General features: G+C 44.1%; 1 long non-coding RNA gene across 3 annotated transcripts in view; it reads right to left on the reverse strand.

The window, feature by feature from the left end:
* LOC117063085 overlaps positions 1-23370 on the reverse strand; it is a 60046-nt gene that overhangs the window by 7268 nt on the left and 29408 nt on the right. For 2 of the 3 annotated variants that reach the window (XR_004428726.1, XR_004428717.1), the window contains one exon: positions 22750-22972. The exons of the other annotated variant lie outside the window; for it this stretch is intronic. This is a non-coding gene — a long non-coding RNA (uncharacterized LOC117063085). Of the gene's footprint in view, positions 1-22749; positions 22973-23370 lie in introns of those variants that run through there. 3 annotated transcript variants of the gene reach the window in all.

Raw genomic sequence — 23370 nt, forward strand, 5'->3', positions numbered from 1 at the left:
TCCAGGCCCCTCAGGAAGAAATTTAGAATAAAGAATCACAGTCAGACTTCAGTCCTTCATTCCCCCTCATCTGAAGTCTGTGCACCAGTGGGTCCATTTGGTAGAGGTCTGGGTTTCTAAGCTGTTTCTAAGAAACAACTCAGGAGACATATATTAAGATGTTATTGGCTGGGCGCGGTGGCTCACTCCTGTAATCCCAGCACTTTGGGAGGCCAAGCCAGGCAGATCCCCTGAGGTCAGGAGTTCAAGACCAGCCTGACTAACATGGTGAAACCCTGTCTCTACTAAAAAATAAAATAAAATAAAATAAAATACAAAAATTAGCCGGGCACAGAGGCGGGCACCTGTAATCCCACCTACTCAGGAGGCTGAGGCAGGAGAGTCACTTGAACCCGGGAGTGGAGGTTGCAGTGAACCAAGATTGCACCATTGCACTCCAGCCTGGGCAACAAAGCGAGACTCAGTATTAAAAAAACAAACAAACAAATAAAGCCATATCTTTAGTTTCTATAATGGAAAAAAACACTCTGTGGCTCTGACTTCCTTGGCTATTGTTTTAGGCTATTATTGCCTTCTTGCTTATCAGTTGCTCCTTTACTTTTCAAAGCTGGCTCGGTGCCTGGAGTTTCCCTTGAAGGAACCCAACATTTCCCTTTATTTCCATACTTGGGGGGTGCCCAGCAGGCCCCGAAGAAGGGTCTGTGGCCTGTCTCAACTTCTTTGCAAAACAGCCCAAGACTGGAAAACTGGAAAGTAGGAGGCCAGATCCTTCTGTGACCATTAACTTGGCATACGTCACCGGTGAAAGGCTTGTGCTGGACTGGATTCTTCATGCTCCCTTCTAGAGCCCATGTTCTGGCCTCTGCATGGAGCATCTTTGGAGATGAAAAGATAAACACTTAGGACCGCTTCTCAAAGAGTGCTTTGGTTTGCAGGAGTTTAGAAAGCTGAATAACGGTCATGAATGATCCCTGGAACTTGTAAGTGTTATCTTATTTGGAAAAAGAGCCTTTGATTATCCAGGTGGGCCCTAAATACCATCAGAAGTCTCTTTATAAGAGAGAGCAGAGGGAAATTTTACACACACACAGGGTGACGTGAAGATGGAATTGGCCAGCCTCAGGGGTTCCTTTACAACAATGCAAGAATAGACCAACACAGAAGTTTGTGGAGTGAAACCTAAAGCAGTGCTTCTAAAAGTGAGATCCTAGGACCAGCACCACCTGTACCACATGCATCACCTGGGAATCTGTTAGAAAAGAAAGCCTCGGCCGGGCGCGGTGGCTCAAGCCTGTAATCCCAGCACTTTGGGAGGCCGAGACGGGCGGATCACGAGGTCAGGAGTTCGAGACCATCCTGGCTAACACGGTGAAACCCCGTCTCTACTAAAAAATACAAAAAGCTAGCCGGGCGAGGTGGCTGGCGCCTGTAGTCCCAGCTACTCGGAGGCTGAGGCAGGAGAATGGCGTGAACCCAGGAGGCGGAGCTTGCAGTGAGCTGAGATCCGGCCACTGCACTCCAGTCCCGGTGACAGAGCGAGACTCCGTCTCAAAAAAAAAAAAAAAAAAAAGAAAGCCTCAGGCTCCATCCTAGACCACCTCAGGCAGAAGCTCTGGGGGTGGGGTCCAGGAATCTGGGATCTAACAAGCTCTCCAAGTGATGCTGATGCATGTTCAGTTTGAAAACAATGGACCCAGAGAGCCTCTAAAGTGCAACCTGCACTGACAATTTTAGTCCAAAATCTTGCATGGGCAATTTAATCTCTATGTCCTATGGATTCAGTAAAGTCCCTTTCTGGCAACCAGAAAGCTCAGTCTCTCTGGAGGCTCTGTTGTGGTTTCATTTTGAGCCTAAGATCAATTGAGAGACCTTACTCGCCATCAAGACTGACTGGGAGACTCATGTGTGCTGTCCTCAAGCCAAAAGTCAGGATAGAACTGCTTTCCACTATTGATTACAAAAGAATCAGCCTTCCAGAAGAAAAATCTACTCTCTTCATGGAACCTCCTCATGGCAGAAGCTGCTTGGGCACTATTTTCTCCTGTAGGCAGGTAAAAATATGTGCAGGCTTTTCTGACTTGGATCATACAGCCTCTTTAAAGCTAACAGACTCTGATTATTAAAAGAAAATTGAGAGATCCTATTTTACCAATTAAGACACAGAGGGGATGGGAGCTAGTTAATAATTTTTCCATAGTAACAGAGATAGGAACGCAGTAGGTTTGTAAGAAAACTGAACTCAGACCTTCAGGCTTATTTCACTGAGCCACGCTACTTCAGGTGTTCTCAGCAAAGCACGGGAAGTAACAAGTCTTTTAAACCCTAAGACACTGCAACCTTAATGCGGCTTTTGGTGCCATCCATGCACATTCAGAGAATTCAGAGTCTACAGAAACAGTGTGGATTTGGATTCCTATTGGCACAAGGAGGCAACTAAGAGGAACAGGGGAGAAGATGGTTTTTCCAGGAAAAGTTAATGCTACACGAATAGCAGATCTTGCTGTAAAGGTTCTGTCATATGCCAGGAGCTTTTTTCCTTCAAAATAACCCTGTAAGGTGGGCATAATTATCCCAGTTTTACCAATGAGGAAATGATGCACAAAGAGGCTGTGCACACTGATCGAGCCCAGTGAACAAAGACAGGATAAAAACACCTAGCTCTGATTCTCATGCTTTTCCTGTGACACCATACTGCTTCCTAGTGAGTTGCTTTTAAACCCACCATTGATCTATTTCAGTCTCTAAATCAGTGACTCTTAACCTTGACTGCAGGTTAAAATTGTATAGATCTTTAAAAAAATACTAATAGCTGCTGCCCTCTCTTCCATCCCTATTAAAACAGAACCTCTGGGAGTGGAGTCAGGATAGTGGCATTTTTTTTTTTAAAGCTCCCCAGGTAATGTGAATGTGCAAACAGAGATGCAAGCCACTTTTACATGTTCAATTTGCCTCAAAGTAATTTAGCTAAACAGGAATAGATACTGTTTTTGAAGATAGTGGTGGTAATTTAATGAAGTTACTCAAACTATGATTGAATTACATTTAGACACTAGGTAAGAGGGGAAATGGGGAGGAGAAGGAAGAGTTGACTTTTGTTAACTGGTTTATTGGGGAACATGCATGCAATAATTGCTGATAATCTGCAATACAGCTCATCTGAGGACCAAGCCCCCTGCCTCCACCCGACCCCCAGGATTCCCTGGAGCACAGTGTTATTTTGATGTTTGAGAACTTATGTATGTTTGAAAGTAATTAAAGAAAATGGAAAGTTAATTGTTCTGAACGTTATTTTACCGAGAGAATAATTCTCTTTAAACCTAACAAGTTTTCTATTTAAAGGATTTTGTATCATGTTCCTAGGCCAAAGACAGAAGAAAGGACCTCATGGTAAACTTTTGGGTCTTGTCCAAACGGCTTTTGAAGTAATAGCATATTCATTAAGGTCACAAATAGATCTTTAACCGAGGTCTTTCTTTAGGGAAATTGGTACCTCCCCCACTTTAATTAAAGCTTCCTGGTATGAGACATGCTTTTAGGAATTCTAGTCTTTTTGGCTTGATTCTCTTTTTTTGTTGTTGCAGAGATGGGGTTCCATTCTGAGACCCAGACTGGAATGCAGTGGCAAAGTATAACTCACTGCAGCCTCAGCCTCCCAGGATCAAGTGATCCTCCTATCTCAGCCTCCCAAGTAGCAGGGATTACAGGTGTGCCCCAAGGGCCTGCTACTTAAAATATATATATATAGTCAAGACAGGATCTCGCCATATTGCCCAATCTAGTCTGGAACTCCTGGCCTCAAGTGATCCTCCCACCTTGTCCTCTAAAGTGCAGGGATTATAGGCATGAGCCACCAAGCCCATATTTTGGCTTGATTCCCAAAATGCTTATTTCTACAGAACCTGGGAGCAACCAAGCCTCTACTTATGAGCTTTGAAGATTCAAGCAGTGAGGAACCCCATAGAGACCCCACCTCCTACACATCAAAGGCTCCCTTACCTCCTTCTTCACACAATAACACATTGATAAGATGGCAAAACCCAACCACTAACTGCATCCCCACAAAACTGCCATCTGGTCTTAAACTATTTCGAACTGAACCAAAAAAAAGTTTATAGATACACATATTTGTATTTTTTTCTGCCTGAAATTTTTTGTGCCTTATTTACTTAAATGGCATTTACTTAGTCTTACTTCATTTCAGTAATATAATTTTTATGGTTTTTCAATAAAGACCTTCCATGCCAATTTTGGGGGGCTTCCTTTACCTTTCCAGATCAAAAGGGAAAGTTCAAAAGTCTATAATTCAGAGACAAGCATACTACAAAATATCTTTGAGAAGGACTTAAGTTATTATACTAGGATTCTCGGCCTGGAGGAAACGAGCTTTGGGGTAACCTGTTAACTGTCGACAATTGTCTTTCCTAGAGGATACAAAGATTACTCTACGGAAGATGGTAACCAGCTATTTTGCACATTCACTGAAGAAAAGAACAAAAGAATCGTAGTTACGTTGCCACAGGAGGAATTTAGGGGATCTGTAGAAGGAGGAGCTTCTCTGTTGAAACAGGTGGAACAGCAACAACTCTCTTCTTTGAAGCTTTATGGAGAAAGACAACACACCCTTTCATATTAACATTAGTTATTCTTGAGGGTAGAAGAATTAGTGGAGGCCTTTTCACTTTACAATGATAGAAACACAACTAGCTCTAGTTATTTTATTTTTTGAGACAGGATCTCATTCTGTCACCAAGGCTGAAGTGCAATGGCAGAATCTTGGCTCACTGCAGCCTTGACCTCCCTGAGCTTAGGTGATCCTCCCACCTCAAGCTCCTGAGTGGCTGGGACTATAACCATACCACCATGCCCAGATATTTTATGTATACACACACACACACACACACATACACACACATACATATATACATACACATGTATATATGTATGGGATTTCGTCAATGTTGGCCAGGCTAAATTTTTTTTTTTTTTAAAGATGGGGTCTTGCTATGTTGCCCAGGCTGGTCTTGAACTCCTAAGCTCAGGTAATCCTCCCGCCTCAGCCTCCCAAAGTGCTGGGATTACGAGTGTGAGCCACTGCACCTGGCCACTTAATTTTAAATGGGGAAATAGTTGGCGCACATGAATGGATGTCCCAGGAGCGGGCTACAGGCATCACTGTTTTCAGGGGATCCAATAACAGCCAAGGGCACTCTTCCTATTCCATCTCTCACTCTGCTTGGCTTTATGATCTGAAAGACTTTCTCTTTGTGAGGCAAGATGGCTGGGGCGGCTTCCAGCTTACTTACCTCTTAAAGCTTCTTTCCCAAGATCTACATTAATGCATGATTCTGACTGGCCTCAGGTCTGTCCCTAGAGCATGCACAGTTCCAGAGTAATCCTGTCAGTCAGACTGGGTTGTGAACCTGCCCTCATGGCAGAGGAAGTAAGAACTCTTGACTGACAGGACCCACAAATCATATGAAGTGTAGGAGAGTTCCAAAGGAAAAGAGGCAGAGCAGGCACAAAAAGGAGCATGTCTACTGTAGAGGATACATCAGGAGAGAATTCCTCCTGTTTTTCTGCAATCACATGCTGATAATTGTGAGCAAAAGTTGTCGCAGAGTGCACTGATGTCCCAAACCCCAAAGCTGACAACTAAATAGATACATATATATTTGGCTGAACTTCAAGTCTGGAGTATCTTATCTTTTTCATTATTTTTGTTTTCTGGTTTTGTAAAGTTTTTTTGGGGGGGTGCAGGGTGGGGTGCCAAAATCATAAATTCCTGCTGAACTAGTTAAAAACGAAGCCTGGCACAGTGGCTCACGCCTGTAATCCCAACACTTTGGGAGGCCGAGCAGGTGGATCACCCGAGGTCAGCAGTTCAAGACCAGCCTGGCCAACATGGTGAAACCTCGTCGCTATGAAAAATACAAAATATTACAGACACCTGTAATCCAAGCTACTCGGGAGGTTGAGGCAGGAGCATTGCTTGAACCAAGGAGGCGGAGGTTGCAGTGAGCCAAGATCACGCCATTGCACTCCAGCCTGGGTGACAGAGCAAGACTCCATCTCAAAAAATAAAAGGGGAAAGTGTGTATTTTTTCCCTATCTTTGAGCCACTGTTAACTAATCTGAGCCTGATTTGGTTTGTGTCCATGGACCATGACTTTCCATGAGGAATTTCCTACTGGCATTGTCTATCCTTAGTATCTCCCTCCACCTATCACCCTGTTGCAGGGGCGAGATGACTGCCCACCAAAGAGACCTTGGGTCTCTTTCTTCAAGTCCAGACCTCAAACTTCCCTGGCTCCAGAGAGGAAGAAGTCCAAGACTCCCATCCTCTGAAGTACCAAGCTGATTGACAGTGATCTTGCTCCCAAGTCCAGGGAATACAGTAACAATTGTTAACAGTGCTTTTGCCAAAGTCTGGCTGATTTGACTTAACTAAAACCATGTGGATCCTTCAGGGTTCTGAGAGGACACAGAATTCAATACCGGTGAATGAAGACTGCCTTCATTCCTCAAATGGAGAGATTTTATGAAGAACTATTTACCGATGTGTGATCTGGATTATGGAAACACATCAGAGATTAAAGCTATGCAGATATTAGCAACTTTGGAAGTTATTAGCACCCCAAAATTCGAAAGACAAGGAAGAAATAGAGTTACCAGAGCTGGGTGAGAGCTGTAAAGGGAAGGCGAGGCCACCTGGCAGATGCTGAAGTCATGGAGAGAGTTTTCCATTTGTCCTCTCCTTCCACTCTCTGATGCCCTGCCACTGTCTCCCGGGATCAAATCGACCTGGCAGTCAGCCAGCAAGAGGCAGTAGAGATGCAGGCTACAGGCATCAGTGTCCCACGGCATAAAGCAGAGTAGAGATGGGCAGAGAATGGATTGGGGAAGGGAGTGGGGCAGAGAGAAAATACCCTGCACAGCAGTGGAGCCTCTGGCACACCCATGAAATTGCAACATCCAAACTTAGTCTTAGGTACTTCTAGGATCTTTCCTCCATGATCAGCAAAGGGAAGACTAAATCTGCATCTCTCTCCTGGCCCATGTGCACACATGTGTATGAGTATGTGTGAGCAGGACACACTGGTTAAAGATTCTGAAATCAGACTCATCTTGAATCTTAGCCTTGTGACTCACGAGTTCTATGATCTTGGATAAGTTAGTTAATTTCGCTAAGCTTTATTTTGCTCATCTATAAAATGAAGATAATAATAATACTCACCTTAAATGGGTTTATGCCAATTAAATGAGATGGTTCCTATAAAGTGCTCAACACAACGGGCAGCTCAATGGGAAACCCCAGGCGGTGTGACGTCCCCCTCTCATGGTGACCTCTGGGCGACACAGGCCCCCTCCCTTCAGGGTCCAAGACACGAGCAGCCCTCAGTAGAGGCTGATCCTTTCTGAGCCACTCTTCCACAAAGAGGATCACCCATCTCCCCAAAGCAAACAATTTTTAGGACCAATCCACTCTAAATTCAAATAGAGGCAAGACAGATGAGCATTTTTCAAGCCTGCAAACACTCAGTCCTGCTAAGAATGCACTGAACCCACATCTTATATGAAACATCTGCATTGCAGCCAATAGGGTGACATCAGGGCTCCTTCAAACAGGGGGCAGTGATTGCTTCACATCTACATGACTAAGGGCTCATTGGTGATTTTCCCCAAATGAGAAAGTGGTCCATAAATAATAGAAAATTACTAGCAATGTTAAAATGATACTTTTCCCTCACTCATGATAAGAGAAATACAAATCAGTATCCTTGGTGTGGTGGCTCATGCCTATAATCCCAGCACTTTGGGAGACCAAGGCGGGCAGATCACCTGAGGTCAGGAGTTTGAGACCAGCCTGGCCAATGTGGTGAAATCTCATCTCTACTAAAAAAAAAAAAGTGTAGTCAGGCATGGTTGCATGCACCTGTAATCCCAGCTTCTTGGGAGGCTGAGGCAGGAGAATCGCTTGAACCCAGGAAATGGAGGTTGCAGTAAGCCGAGATCGGGCCATTGCACTCCAGCCTGGGTGACAGAGCAAGACTCCATCTAAAAAAAAAAAAAAAAAAAGAAATACAAATCAAAATTACAGTAAGATACCACTCACTCCATACCATTAAGATGATTACTATTAAAAAAAAAACTAAACAGAAAATGAGTGTTGACAAGGATGTGAAGGAATTGGAACCTTTGTGCACTGTTGGTGGGAATGTCAAATGGTTATAGTCACTGTGGAAAATAGTATGGAGGTTCTTCAAAAAATTAAAAATAGAATCACCATATGATGCAGCAATTCTACTTCTGAGTATGCACTCCCAAAGAATTGGAAAGAGGATCTCAAATAAATAGTTGCATACTATGTTTATGGCAGCATTATTTACAATAACTAAAATATGGAAGCAACTCAAGTGTCTATTGACAGAGGAATGAATAAGCAAAATGTGTTCTATACATACAATGGAGTATTATTCAGCCTTAAAAAGGAAAGAAATTCTGACATATTCTACAACATGGATGAACTATGAGGACATTATGCTAAGTGCAATAAGCCAGACACAAAAGAATGAAATATTGTATGATTCTACCTAAATGAGGTGATTAAAGTAATCAAAATCATAGAGACAGGCAGTGGAATGGTGGTTGTCAGAATGAAGGGAGGGGGAATGAGGAGTTACTGTTTAGTGGCTATTGAGTTTCTATTTTACCAGGTGAAAACAGTTATGTAGATGAATGGAGGTGATGGTTAAATAACATTATGAGTGTATTTAATACCATTAAACTATACACTTAAAAATGGTTAAGATAAATTAGTCGGGCATGAGGCGGGCGCCTGTAATCCCAGCTACTCCAGAGGCTGAGGCAGGGGAATTGCTTGAACCCGGGAGGCAGAGGTTGCAGTGAGCTGAGATCATGCCACTGCACTCCACTCTGGCGACAGAGGAAGAGTCTGTCTAAAAAATAATAAATAAATAAATAAAATGGTTAAGATGGCAAATTTTGTTGTGTCTATTTTACCACAAAATAATAATAATATTTAAATACGGTCTCACTCTATTGCCTAGGCTGGAGTGTAGTGCTGCCATCACAACTCACTGCAGCCTTGACCTGCTGGGCTCAAGTAGTCCCCCCACTTCAGCTTCCTAAGTATTATTGATAGGTTGAATAAAAGATACCAACTTTACTCAGACATACTTGCTATTTTTAACACAGTTTCAGATTTAGGCCCCACAAACAGAGGAATTCTGATCAATTCTATTTCATATAATTTCCATCATGTACCACCACACCTGACTAATTTTTTTTTTTTTTTGTAGAGACAGGGACTTTCTCTGTCACCCAGGCTGGTCTGGTCTTGAACTCTTGAACTCCTGGGCTCAAGTTTCCTCCCACCTCAGCCTCTCATAGTGCTGGAACTATAGGTGCGAACCACTATGCCCAGCCCATAATTTTTTTTAAAAGGGTACTTTTCCAATTTCAAAGAACAAAATGTCAGTCTGTTCAGGCTGCCGTATCAGCTACGTGACTTAAACAACAGAATTTTATTTTCTCACAGTTCTGAGGACTAGAAGTTCCAGATCAAGGTCTGGCTGGGTCAGGTTCTGGTGAGGGCTCTCTTCCTGGCTTGCAGAAGGCCACCTTCTTGCTCTGTGCTCACAGGGCTTTGTCTTGGTGTGTGCATGTTGAGAGACTGAACTCTCTCCTCCTCCTCCTCTTAAAAGGATTCTACCACATTAAGACTCCATCTTTTTTTTTTTTTTTTTTTTTACCTCACTTACCCTTAATTACCTCCTAAAAGGCGTATCTCCAAACACAGTCATATTGGGGTTAGAGCTTCAACAAATGAATCTGGGGGGACATGATTCAGTCCACAGCACATAACAAACCTGTAATTTTACAAGTCACTTAATTACCAAAGTTCTTCAGACCTCCTCAAAACACCCCTGTCATCAAAACAGTCTCATGAAAAGCCATAAGATTTACTTATGAGGCAACAGCATCACTTGTAAGCACATATCCAACAAAATTGTGTCCATGTACTCACCAAAAGACACACGAAACAATGTTCATAGCCCCAAATAGAAAGCAACCTGAAAATCCATTTCAGGCAGGATGGATACCCACACAACAGAAGACAGCACACAGAGGTGAGAAGGAGCAGCAGCATGGATAAACCTTACAAACAAAATAGAAACAGCAGCACAGTAAAGTACCTATTGTATTTTTCTATTAGGTCAAGGTCACTATTAGCAAAATTACGGTCTAGGAGTCAGAAGAGTGGTTACCCTTGGGAGAGGGAAGTGATTACTTTCTAGCAATGTCCTACTGTTCTAATTCTCCTTCCTGCCTGCCTTCCTGCCTTGACAGCCTCGCTCTGTCGCCCAGGCTGGAGTGCAGTGGCATGATCCCTGCTCACTGCAACCTCCGACTCCCAGGTTCAAGTGATTTTCCTGCCTCAGCCTCCCAAGCAGCTGGGATTACAGGTGCACACCACCAAGCCCGGCTAATTATTTTGTATTTTTATGAAAATTCATCCGGATTCCGTGGTTTATGCACTCTATGTATGTGAGACATCAATAAAATTTTCTTTAATGGAGCCTTGAATCCCTCAAGGTCTGGCATCGGATTCTAGGCATATCCAGCTTTCCTGGTCCTCCACATGTGTCCACTATTGGCTGCCTCTCATGTGCTTTTTGTAGAACTTGGGCAAAAGGTCGCGGTGGGAGAAGAACGCAAGAGAACAGCTGCAAAATCCCGCAGGAGAAGGAGAAGCACCGAGTGAGCTGGGACACAGAATGAAGCCAGAGAGGATGGCTGGGCTGGCGGGAGCACAGCACAAGGGAATTTTGGCAAAATGAGGGCAAAATTAAACAATATAGTGAAAGAATGGGGTTTAGGGAGAAGGATTTGCAAAACCGGATAAAAAAGACAGAGTGGAAAAGGCAAAACGTTATTTTGGCCCCATCAGTGCAGTATCGTATCTGCACATAACGTGAATTTAAGAGGGAAAAACCAGGTTCCCGAGAGCGAATGCAAATCAGTGCAGGCTGGCTCTGTGCTCATTTGCATTTGAATGCCTGGAACATTTCCTGCAAGACGAGCTGTGCAGAACATGCCGCCGCCGTCTCACCCAGCAGACAATGCTGGTGTTTGTGCTGTCACCAGTGGGCTTGTTCGTTATAATATCAACTTCTTTTAAAATTCAGGGAAGGGAAATGAATATTTATCCTCTAGAGTCAGGCGGTGTGGCCCTTCGTGGCTGAACCAACAGAACTCTGTCCACCAGACCCCAGCAATTTTTAGAGCCCAATCTATAGATATGATCAAGACACACAAGGCCGGAGAAGTATGTTATACTCTTCACAAAAAAGAAAAGCAGGGAGGCCGGGCGCGGTGGCTCACGCCTGTAATCCCAGCACTTTGGGAGGCCGAGACGGGCGGATCACGAGGTCAGGAGATGGAGACCATCCTGGCTAAGACGGTGAAACCCCGTCTCTACCAAAAAATACAAAAAACTAGCCGGGCGAGGTGGCGGGCGCCTGTAGTCCCAGCTACTCGGGAGGCTGAGGCAGGAGAATGGTGGGAACCCGGGAGGCGGGGGTTGCAGTGAGCCAAGATCAGGCCACTGCACTCCAGCCTGGGTGACAGAGCGAGACTCCGTCTCAAAAACAACAACAACAACAAAAGCAGAGGTGGGCAGTGTTGGGGTCTGGGGTTTACCACCACTGCACTAGAGTGTAGGCAACAGACCCAGACTCCATCTCAAAAAAAAAAAAAAAAAAAAATCAGGGGTGGGCAGTGTGGGGGTCTGAGGTTTTACCTCTGAAAGCTACCTGGAGAAAGGAAAACCTAGCAAAGCGTCACCCCCCAGAGGCCCTGGAATTTTAGCATAACCTTTTCAAAACCAACTACTAACCACCAAGCGCTGTTTCATGAAATTTGCAGGCATCATGTGTAATTCTCACAGCTGTTAGGACTGCAATGGTGTTATAAGGAAGCTGGGGCTCAGAGAAGCTACAGAACTTACCTAAGGACACACAGCCACCTCATGAGTGACTGAAGTGTTTGGCTCCGTTTGACTCCTACGTTATGTTCTTTGCGTTCTGCCCTATGGTCTCTGAGAATGACGGAAATTTGAAAGAAATCAGTGAGTTGAGAATGAGTCTAGAGACAGCAGAATCTGGGGGAAAATATTTTTCTTAAGGCAAGGAAGCAGATCAGGAGCAAGGTTTAGAATATTCTACTCAAAGTTCTCTCAGCTCTTGCTGCCTGGTAAGGAGGCTGAGAAGACCTAGGGAGAAATTTGGTGTTTTTTGCAGAATACCCTTTCTAGTTACAACTACCAGAGAGGGAGAGGCAGGCTTAAAGGATCCCTCCAGGAGCCCCCTACACACTGAGGCGCCCCAACAGCATGTGCTGTAGCAATTTCTTGGGATCAAACAAGAGGGCTTTTGAGCTAGGCTGGTAGGGGAGAAACCCTGGAGGAACATGCAGGTGACCAGATGACAGAGTCTGTGCTGTGTGTCACCCGCCTGAGATATTCACAAATCATAGAGGCTGTGGATGTCAGCGACAGATGTCAGCTTCTTGAAAAGGTGAAAAATTTGAGGGATACTTTGGAATGTTCTAGATAATTAGAGAGAAAGAAGAAGAGAAGTAATCCAAGAGACAAGTCAAAAAGAAATGAACTCAAGCAGGCAGAGATGTAATTTGGTGCTCAAAGTTTGACGAGTAGGGTTAGGTGCCTGCAGGAGAGGGAAGACAGGAAACCACTAGACACCATGGAGAAATAGAGGCAGAGAGACTGTGAAGGTGAAGTTTGAAAGTCATTCCCCAAGGGCCCCTTTCCAGGACTTATAAGAGGTGCTAACAATGTATCCATATGATCATAAGAAGGGCAAAATTGGAGGGGGGATATTTTAATTGGAGGGGAGGTCAATAGCTTTTCATTACAACCTCCCTTCTGTCCTGCTTCCTCATCTAGCAGGTGGCTCTGCAATGGTCATGGGCTGGCTAAGGGGAATTTGAGTTGGGGATATATTTAGTCTGGGTTTGAGGGGAGATATATAAAATATATATCCATACATACATATATATACACACATATATATAGTTTTTGTTTTGTTTTTCTTTTTTTTTTTTTTTTTTGAGACGGAGTCTCGCTCTGTCGCCCAGGCTGGAGTGCAGTGTCTTGATCTCGGCTCACTGAAACCTCTGCCTCCCAGGTTCAAGTGATCCTTTTGCCTCAGCCCCCTGTGTAGCTGTTATTACAGGCACCCACCACCACACCCAGCTTATTTTAGTATTTGTAGTAGAGACAGGGTTTCACCATGTTGGCCAGATTGGTCTCCAACTCCTGACCTCAAGTGATCTGCCCACCTTGGCTTCCCAAAGTGCTGGGATTACAGGCATGAGCCACCACACCCAGCCTGCATATGACTTTTAATCACTTCCATATGTAGTCATTTCAGTGGAGTAATACTTCCAGAAATATACCTAACACTGACCGTGCTGACTTACTTAGCATCATAACTTAAGGTGCAAGGCCAGAAGTTGCATCAGAATATAAATGAATTCACCACAACTGGCAGGAAAGTATCTGGGTATTGGAGAAGAAATAAGCTTTGAGATGTTTGGAGCCAAGCTAGTCTGGGAAAGTTCTAATCATCACATGAGTAAAACTGAAGCAGAGAATGACTTGGTTCGCATCAATGCCTAGTCAAAATTGAAGCTCTCTCTTGTCAGGGAGATACTCAATAATGCAACATACACAACTATAAACTCACCTTAAATATACTTTTTAAATTTTTTGATGGAAATTACATGAAATAGAATTGATCAGAATTCCTCTTTTTGTAGGGTCTAAATCTGAAACTGTCTTAAAAATAGCAAGTATGTCTCTGTAAAGTTGGTATCTTTTCTTCAACCTATCAATAATAAGGAACAAATTCCGATGATCTATGGTAGAGGGAAGATGAAATTATCTTCCTATTCTCTCTATAGAAAATGGTATTACAAAATTGCTGTCATACAAAGACACGATCAAAGAGTAGGCAGTCAGAAAATTAGGAAAAATGTATTATAAAGGCATATCAGGAAATTAAAAAATAAAATAGTGTCATTTTATGGCTTCAGTTATATTTATAGTGTTAGCTTTTTAAAATTCATGACTGTGGTTTCTTTTCACATTCTAAGTACATACTCATTTTGCATCTAATTTTAAATTTATATTTTTCTTTTCTTTTTTTGAGACGGAGTCTGGCTCAATCGCCCAGGATGGAGTGCAGTGGTGTGATCTCTGCTCACTGCAAGCTCCGCCTCCCGGGTTCACGCCATTCTTCTGCCTCAGCCTCCAGAGAAGCTGTGACTACAGATGCCCACCACCACGCCCGGCCCCGGTGGCTCCCGCCTGTAATCCCAGCACTTTGGGAGGCGGAGACGGGCGGATCACGAGGTCAGGAGATCGAGACCATCCTGGCTAACACGGTGAAACCCCGTCTCTACTAAAAAAAACACAAAAAAACTAGCCGGGCGAGGTGGCGGCGCCTGTAGTCCCAGCTACTTGGGAGGCTGAGGCAGGAGAATGGCGGGAACCCGGGAGGCGGAGCTTGCAGTGAGCTGAGATCGCGCCACTCACTCCAGCCTGGGCGACAGAGCGAGACTCTGTCTCAAAAAAAAAAAGAAGGCCTGAAAAATTGAATAAGCTTCAAGTGCACATCACCCAGCTCCAGCCCTGACTAAGGAGCATGAATCAGTGGAAAAGATCCTCCAATTCAGCTGGCAATGAGGGATCCTCTATCAACCCAGACTGGTGGCTCATGCCCTTGGATGGGCGACTCATCAGTGGGTGTGCTCAGGCGTAAGGTGTGGCAACAGACAGTTGAAGCTAATGACAACATCTGATAAGGTCTCCTCTGGCCTGTAATTTTTGGAAAGTGGGTGAAGTTTTTTTTTGTTGGAAGCAGCAGGACTGCCCCAGAATCCCTGAAACCAAACCATGCCTGGCTTCCCAATAAAGGAAGTGGCACTTACTCAAGGAAGCAGAAGATGTATAAGTAAAATCTATCTCCTAAAATTCCAGACAAAGTGTGGCTCTAATCCCATGATGCACTGGGCTCTTCGATGGCCCAAAGGAGCTTTTGTTCTCAAAACTTTGAGATTTGTTTCTTCCCAATTTAATCACAGGCAGGCACACAGTGACCTCCACAATAGGGTACTCCAACCCATTACACCTTGGCTTTCCTGAGAGTTAGTGCTTGGAAGCGAACTCAAATTAATTATCTGGTTACATGATGACAGGGTTAACCTTTAAAGTGGTTGCAATGACCATGATTTACATAATCGATTTAACCATTTTTCAATAGAATTAATATTTAGAAGGCAAGTGGGGAGAAATAAATTACATCTTATGGCTTTTTGTGAACACCAGGCACAGCTCACAAAAGAATAAAATTAACATTATCTAAGGTATAGAACATATCAGGTGCCCAGAGCAGTAAATTAGATTACAGGGATAACAACCATTCCAGAGGTTTCTTGTAATATGAATTCATCTGGAAAGTAAATAAACAATGCCACACACAAGGAACAGGTCTCATCCATCATTCTCCTCATGGGATACAAACAGTGATACCCGGATCGGCTAGAACCGCATGCGATTTTGACAGGTGTGGGTAATGCACATTGAGACCATTTGTTTAAGGATCTGCCCAGGCTATATCTAGAAGGAACAGGCTGAAAACAAGATTGTTTAGCTTGTTTAAACTTAATTTGAATCTGGGTGCATTTCTTATCTGATCATTTTCTTCATTTAGGTTCTGTTATGGGGAGGACACGTGGGTTTTCTTCTGCTTCCTAAAGAGACAAAGCCCTAGCAACTGATCGACTGGAGTGGACAGTTATCTTGTCCCAGAGGAATCTGGTGCCTCAGAGCTGTCGTTTGAGGATTCCAGGAGAGTTCTTGTGGATTTCAAGGGAGTTTTCTGAACCTAAAAATTTGGAAAATGTAGACTGCTCCAAGAGAATATGACTTGAGGAGCAGGAATGAAAAAACAGGAGCTGTGTCGTTGTCAAAGTAATTTACATAACAATTTAATTTTCAATTACATAAGAGTATTCACTGTGGATTTTGCAAACACGGGAAGGAAAAGGAGAGTTCCAAAAAGATACAGGAGCCCCACCTCTCTTGCTGAGAGGCAGAGTGAGGTAGGTATACAGCGGAATGATCAGGGACCTCAGAGTCCAGAAAACTGGGTTCCAGCTCTCATGGCCACTAACTCATTGGATGGCTCTGAGCACACTCACACACCTCTTTGGCACTCCAAGGATCCTCTTCTGAAACATAAAGTGGCTAAGTGTAAGTTTGCATTTCAGCCCTGCTAGCTGCGTGACTCTGAACAAGCCATTTAGCCACCTTAGCCTTGGTTTCCTCATCTGTGAAATGGAAAGCTGAGTAGGACCTACCTCATGGGACTATTAGGATGGTTACGTGAAATGAATATGCAAAGCATTTAGCACAGTGCGTGACACATAGGGTTTCATAAAAGTTGGCTTTTGTGAGCTATAATATAGCTATCTATCTAGCTTTATCATGTAATAATTCTAGTTTTATGACACGTAGGAAATCTCACAGCCGAGGAATATTATAAGTGATGGATACGTAAGCTCTGCCAATTCATGAAAATGTATATTCATCATCATATTAAGTAGAATGAGGTTGGAAATAGCCATATGCTGTGTGGATATGCCGAGTAAAAATAAGGAATAAGCAATGGAAGGAAGTCATCATGAAAACCATTGAAACATTCTATTGTCCTTTTTTCTAAAGTTTGGGAGCTCTCTACAGATCTAATAAGAAACTGAAACTCTATGAAAAGTGGTTTTGCTTCTCCTCTTTTTCTATGAAATTGTCCCAGATAAGTAGAGATTGCTATTTAGGGCTACGGTTAGGGCTGGAGGGCCCCCTTGCAAAACCATCCTGCCAAAATGATGGATCTTGCTGTTTTGTGGCTCATCTGGAGCTCCTCACAAAAAGCCTTTTAAAAGAGAAAGATAGTCCATCTTCTTCCAGTGAAGCTTGTAGAACACTTTTCCTCAGAAAATGTTCCTATTAGCTTTTCTCCAACTTGGCCCCAAGCATTTTAAGAAAAAAAAAGGCCATAAAGGTAGCCTACTCAATAAATTAAATGGAAACACTCTTTGTCACACTTTGGCTTTTCCCTGTTATTTCTCACATCTTAGTGGGGAGAGAGAATGTGTGTAACTCCACTGCCATTTAAATTGCATTGGGGAATGGGACATCATATGTGAAATCAGTGATAGGCACAGCTACCTTTTGACTGATACTTTAAATGCAGGCTCCCTGGTTTCTGGCTCCTAAGCCAGTGATCTTTCTAGCCCACCAGAAGGCCTCTGGGTTACTGGAATAATTATCAGAGTATTATTATAATTATAAGAGCTCAATTACAGAGTGTTTTTCATGTGCCTGGCACCGTGCTATACATGCTATACATGCTTGTGTCATCCGATTCTCACAACAGCTCTCCAAGCTATGCAGTAATATTGTCCCTATTTTACAGACAAGGACATGGAGGCTCAGAAAATTTAAGCAAGATTAATTTAACCTCGTTCAAGGTTAAAATGTTGGTCCTCAGAGATAAAACTAGCATTGCCTTCTGCTTAAGATGGAGTTGCCTTCTGTCTGTTGATTGAGTTCTAATCCTCAACCGTGTTTCCCAAATCACTGTAATAGCTCCTCTCTTTTAGGAGTAAGGCTTCCTATTGCTCATGGCTTAGGAAGAGTTTCCCCAGGTAGGGGCCTCCATTCACCAATAGTTTGAGTGCCTGTTTTATGCCCAGCATTGAATTAAAACAAAAAAGCCTTTGTATTTCCAGCCTTGCCATTGTCTAAAAAGAATGCACTTGAGGAGAGTTGACAGACAGGTAAGGCTTTTAAAAAGTGAAAGCTGGCCAGGCCGGTGGCTCGCGCCTGTAATCCCAGCACTGTGGGAGGCCGAGGCGATGGATCACGAGGTTAAGAGATCAAGACCAGCCTGGCCAACACAGTGAAACGCTGTCTCTACTAAAAACACAAAAATTAGCTGAGCGTGGTGGCTCATGCCTGTAATCCCAGCTACTCGGGAGGTTGAGGCAGGAGAATCACTTGAACCTGAGAGGCAGAGGTTGCAGTGAGCCGAGACTGAGCCACTGTACTCCAGTCTGGTGACAGAGCAAGACTCGGTCTCAAATAAATAAATAAATAAATAAATAAATAAAAAAGCCTGGCCCAGTGCGGTGCCTCATGCCTTTCATCTCAGCACTTTGGTAGCCTGAGGCAGGAGGATCATTTGAGCCCAGGAGTTTGAGACCAGCCTGGGCAACATAGGGAGATTCAATCTTTAAAAAAGTTTTAAAAATTAGCTGGATGTGGTGGTGTGCACCTGTAGTCCCAGCTACCCAGGAGGCTGAGGTGGAAGGATCTGCTTAAGCCTGGGAAGATAGAGGGTTCAGTGATCCTGTCACTGCACTCCAGCCTGGGCAACAGAGCGAGACTCTGTCTCAAAAAAAAAAAAAATTAAGCCCAGTTAGGGACTTAAAAAATTAGCTAAGAGCCTCCTTAAAAAGTAGGCTACAAGGCAAAAATTTCTAAACAGAGAGAGAATGAGAGTGTGTGTCTGTGCGTGCGTGTGTGTGTGTGCGTGTGTGTGTATGCGTGTGTGTGGTGTGTGTCTGCATGCGGAAAGTTGAAATGTTGCCCGTTGATTCCACACAATGCCATCAGAAAAGATGAGCAACATCGAAGCAGAAGAGACTGTAGCTATTTATTCCCCAAAAAAGAGCTCTGGAAGAGATTCACTGGCATGACATTAGCAATCTTCTAAAACATTTATACATGAATTCTTGAAGACAAGGAAAGGACAGATCAATCAGGTACACAGCATTTGAAACCATCACATTGTTCAGACATCATCGTCTGTTAATACAGAGTCCCTCACTTCCTCTCCACCTGGCTTCCTCATCTTCCACCTACAAGTATGAAAATGCCACTGGGGCCCAGCCAAATCAAGCTGCTACGCGGGTGCCCCTCAGAGCCGATGTGTGGAAATGAAACTGACAAAGCCCACCCAAAATCAACCTATTCGTCCTTTAAAGAGATGGCTCCATCTCTTCCTGTATACGGATGCCGCACCCCTCCCAGAAAGGCCAGAACTTGGGTTTTTTTCTCTTTTCAACAGTTTATTCTCCTGTTGTTGTTCACAGAACAGAACATAATTAACAAATTGGAGGAGACGTCCTTTTGTTCCTCTGTGTCAGTAATAGATGTTTCTTTCGGATCAGGGAGCCAGAGAGGGGAAATGAATACTCCAATTAAGCATGAGGGAAGAATAAATTTAGTCTCATGCAACCTTAAAACAAGCTACCCAGCACCCCAGAGTTGAGTCTCTGCCAGATTCTTCAGGAATATTCCTGACCCTAAGATTAGCTCTGTTGGTACAAGAAAAGAGTTTCTTGTCTGTATAAAAAATGACTTGTAGGCCGGGCGTGGTGGCTCAAGCCTGTAATCCCAGCACTTTGGGAGGCCGAGGCGGGTGGATCACGAGGTCAGGAGATCAAGACCATCCTGGCTAACATGGTGAAACCCCGTCTCTACTAAAAATACATAAAACTAGCCGGGCGAGGTGGCGGCGCCTGTAGTCCCAGCTACTCGGAGGCTGAGGCAGGAGAATGGCGTGAACCCGGGAGGCGGAGCTTGCAGTGAGCTGAGATCCGGCCACTGCACTCCAGCCTGGGTGACAGAGCAAGACTCCGTCTCAAAAAAAAAAAAAAAAGACTTGTGCACATAAATCTGGGATGCATGGGTTCTCAGGCTAACCATTTCGTTCCCCACACCACTGGGGGAGGCAATAGAGAGTTTGGCCATATAATCCTGAATTCTGAAGACATGCATACCTCAATTCAAGACCTCCATTTTTTGTGGACTTCAAGATTTACTGTGATTCAGAGAGACAGGATTGAGGTATCAAGTTGAGAATTACTGACTTATGTGATAAAATATAGATCTTTAGGGACTGTTGTCAAGGTTTGAGAGAAGGTTCTCACAACAGTAATTTAAAGGCTTTTTTTTTGAGATGGAGTCTCACTCTTTCGCCCAGGCTGGAATGCAGTGGCCCAGTCTCGGCTCACTGCAACCTCTGCCTCCCGGGTTCAAGTGATTCTCCTGCCTCAGCCTCCCAAATAGCTGGGATTACAGGCGCCCACCACAATGCCTGGCTTTTCCTTTTTTTAAAAAAGTAGGGACGGGGTTTCACCATCTTGGCCAGGCTGGTCTCGAACTCCTGACCTCGTGATCCACCCGCCTTAGCCTCCCAAAATACTGGGATTACAGGCATGAGCCACCGTGCCCAGCCAAAGGCTTTCTTAATTATTTGAGATGTGACATAGGAAATTCACCAAGTTCCTCTGAAATTTTGTTTCTTCTTTTGTTAAATGGAAATAATATCTTTTGCTTAATACATAAGGACAATCCACCAGAACAGGAGTTACTTGTATGTAAGCATAACGTCCCATAAGATTTTATCGCAAACCTTTGAGTAGTGCCTGGCACAGAGGAAATCCTGAAAAATACCATTTTTGAGAGAATAAGTAAATGAGGGTATAATTACATCAGTGAATTGACAGTCATAAAATATGACAATTTCATGATTTCCTCTTTACTAGTTGTAAACACACTCTTTTCCAGATGCAATAAATGATCAGGCTTTTCTTTTGGCAAGGTTCAAAGTTTATAAAGTATCTCAACCTTTGATTGGGGGGCTTTTATTATTATTATTTTTTTTAGATGGAGTCTCGCTCTTACGCCCAGGCTGGAGTGCAGTGGCGCGATCTCGGCTCACTGCAAGCTCCGCCTCCCGGGTTCAGGCCATTCTCCTGCCTCAGCCTCCTGAGTAGCTGGGACCACAAGCGCCCACCACCAGGCCTGGCTAATTTTTTGTATTTTTAGTAAAGACGGGGTTTCACCGTGTTAGCCAGGATGGTCTACGATCTCCTGACCTCATGATCCGCCTGCCTTGGCCTCCCAAAGTGCTGGGATTACAGGCGTGAGCCACCGTGCCTGGCCTGATTTGGGGCTTTTAAAATTACCTGGTTTTTAAATTCTGTTTTATCTTTGGCAAGCCAATGCTATTACAAGCATGGCTTTTCCTCTGAAGACTGAGTGACTCATCAAATAGTCTTCACCTGAGCTCTAGTCTAATAGCCTTCCCGGTCCTCAGGGAGCTGAGATAGTTTCATTTGGCTTTGTGGCAGCTCAGTGGGAGACTTATGAAGTCATTCCCTCCTTGCCATAACACCTTCAGCCCTTCCCTGAGCTGCACTTCTAGAGATCAATTACCCGCCAAATATTAACGGGAAATGGTGCTTTTAATAGAAAACATTAATGACATTCGAGGTCCCAGTCTCAGCTGTAATTTTCCCAGACGTTAGGCAGCAGAGGATCTTTGGGGCTAGTTGAGTTCCACCAAGCAGACCGAGTCTTCATGTTTGGTACGTGCCAGCTTGACACATGCTCCTTGTCACAACCCTAGGAGAGCTGTCAGTCACCAGCTGATACTGACAATGGCTCTGTGGGTAAATGAAATTGAGGCCTGTTGTATCTGACATGCTCAGGAGAGACAGAAATGAATACATCATAGTCACTGAGTAGTCCAAGGCAGCCCATCATAAGGTGGGGCCATCGGAACAGGTTCAAGTTGCGAGGACTAAGAGGGCAAGAGTGTTCAGGGAAGGTTTTATGGAGTAAGTGGGACTTGAATTTGGAGTTGAGGAAAGAGGGCCAGGTGCACTGGCTCACACCTGTAATCCCAGCACTTTGGGAGGCTGAGGCAGGAGGATCAGGATCACTTTAGGCCAGGAGTTTGAGGCCAGCCTGGGCAACAGAGCAAGACCTCATCTTTACAAAAAATAAAAAAATAAAAATTAGCTGGGTGTACTGTCTTGGGCCTGTAGTCTCAGCTACTTAGGAGACTGAGAAGGGAGGATCACTTAAGTCCAGGAGTTTGAGGCCGCAGTGTGCTGTGATCATGCCATTGCACTCCAGCCTAGGTGACAGAGTAGGACCCTATCTCTAATTAAATATAAAGGAGTTAAGGAAGGATTCACCCAGCTGTGCATTCTGAGTGGTGACAACGATGCAGAGTGAGTGAATGAGGTGTGTAGGGAGACCAGGGCTTTGGGGGAGAGCCCCAGGCAAGATCTAGAAGAGGTGGCTTCTGGCAGGACTTCATACTGATCTCAACAAGGTCAACAGGCTGCATGCCCCAGATCTTTCCTCCTGGACAAATCCTACTCCCTGATACATCTAGTCGTCTGCAGGATCAAATCAAGAGTGAATGTGAAAGTTATTTGAAAATTCTAATTGTGTTATTATTATTATTTAGGAAAAATATGGCCAGCAAAGCAGGTGAGGCAAAGATCGGGAAGGACATTAAATGCCAAGCTAAGGAACAGAACTGAATGAGTGGTGAAGGGGAACAATGGCTTCAGCAGGTCTACTGGGCTCCTCTTTTCCATCAGCTTCCCCCTAGCTCTCACCTCTGTGCTACTCAGGTTACTATCCATGTCTCTTCACCAATGTCATGGTGGAAATAAAAGCTTATCTATAAGAGGACGGATGAAGTATTAACTCACCCCCTTTCAGTTCCACCCTCCATAAAGCTAAAAGTGATCACATCAATTTCAGTGGTTTATTTTAGAATTTCAGCAAACTTTGAAAATCTGAAGCAGTGCTGCCTAGCAACAAGAGTGAGGATGTAGAGGTGGTCTCAGCTGAGGCTGGAGATGCGCTGCGGATTCACCGCTTCCCTCTGGCTTCTCCTGATTTTCCTGATCTGAGCCTTGGTTTCCTCATCTGTGCAGTGGAGCTTCCATATTCTCTAAGGACATCGAATCCTCTATGGGGTAGCTTCTGTATCTGAGGACAAAAGAGAAGAGGAGCCCCAGGGAGGGTGCTAAGTGCCCTGGAAGGGCAGATGAAATATATGGAGGTGACAACCACATATACTGTCTAGAGCCAAGTGGACACCGGGTCTCTTCATCCAACAGACACAGGGCATATGTTGATGAGCAATGCAGGGCTTCTGCCATCACAGATCTCACAATACTGGCAAAGTCAGACACATAAACAGACCATGGCTGTGAAGCATGCCAGGTGCTGGGATAGGTAATGCTGGGAATTACAGGAGACAGGCGGAGGACATCCATGTCAGACGGGTGTTTCCCTATATTTTAATCTCATGTTCACTACAATGCTTTCTTTATTTCCTGAATCACTTTAATTTTTTTTTTTTTTGAAACAGAGTCTCGCTCTGT

This window comes from Trachypithecus francoisi, unplaced genomic scaffold (assembly GCF_009764315.1).
Source record: "Trachypithecus francoisi isolate TF-2019V2 unplaced genomic scaffold, Tfra_2.0 Contig01554, whole genome shotgun sequence".
NCBI lineage: Eukaryota > Metazoa > Chordata > Mammalia > Primates > Cercopithecidae > Trachypithecus > Trachypithecus francoisi.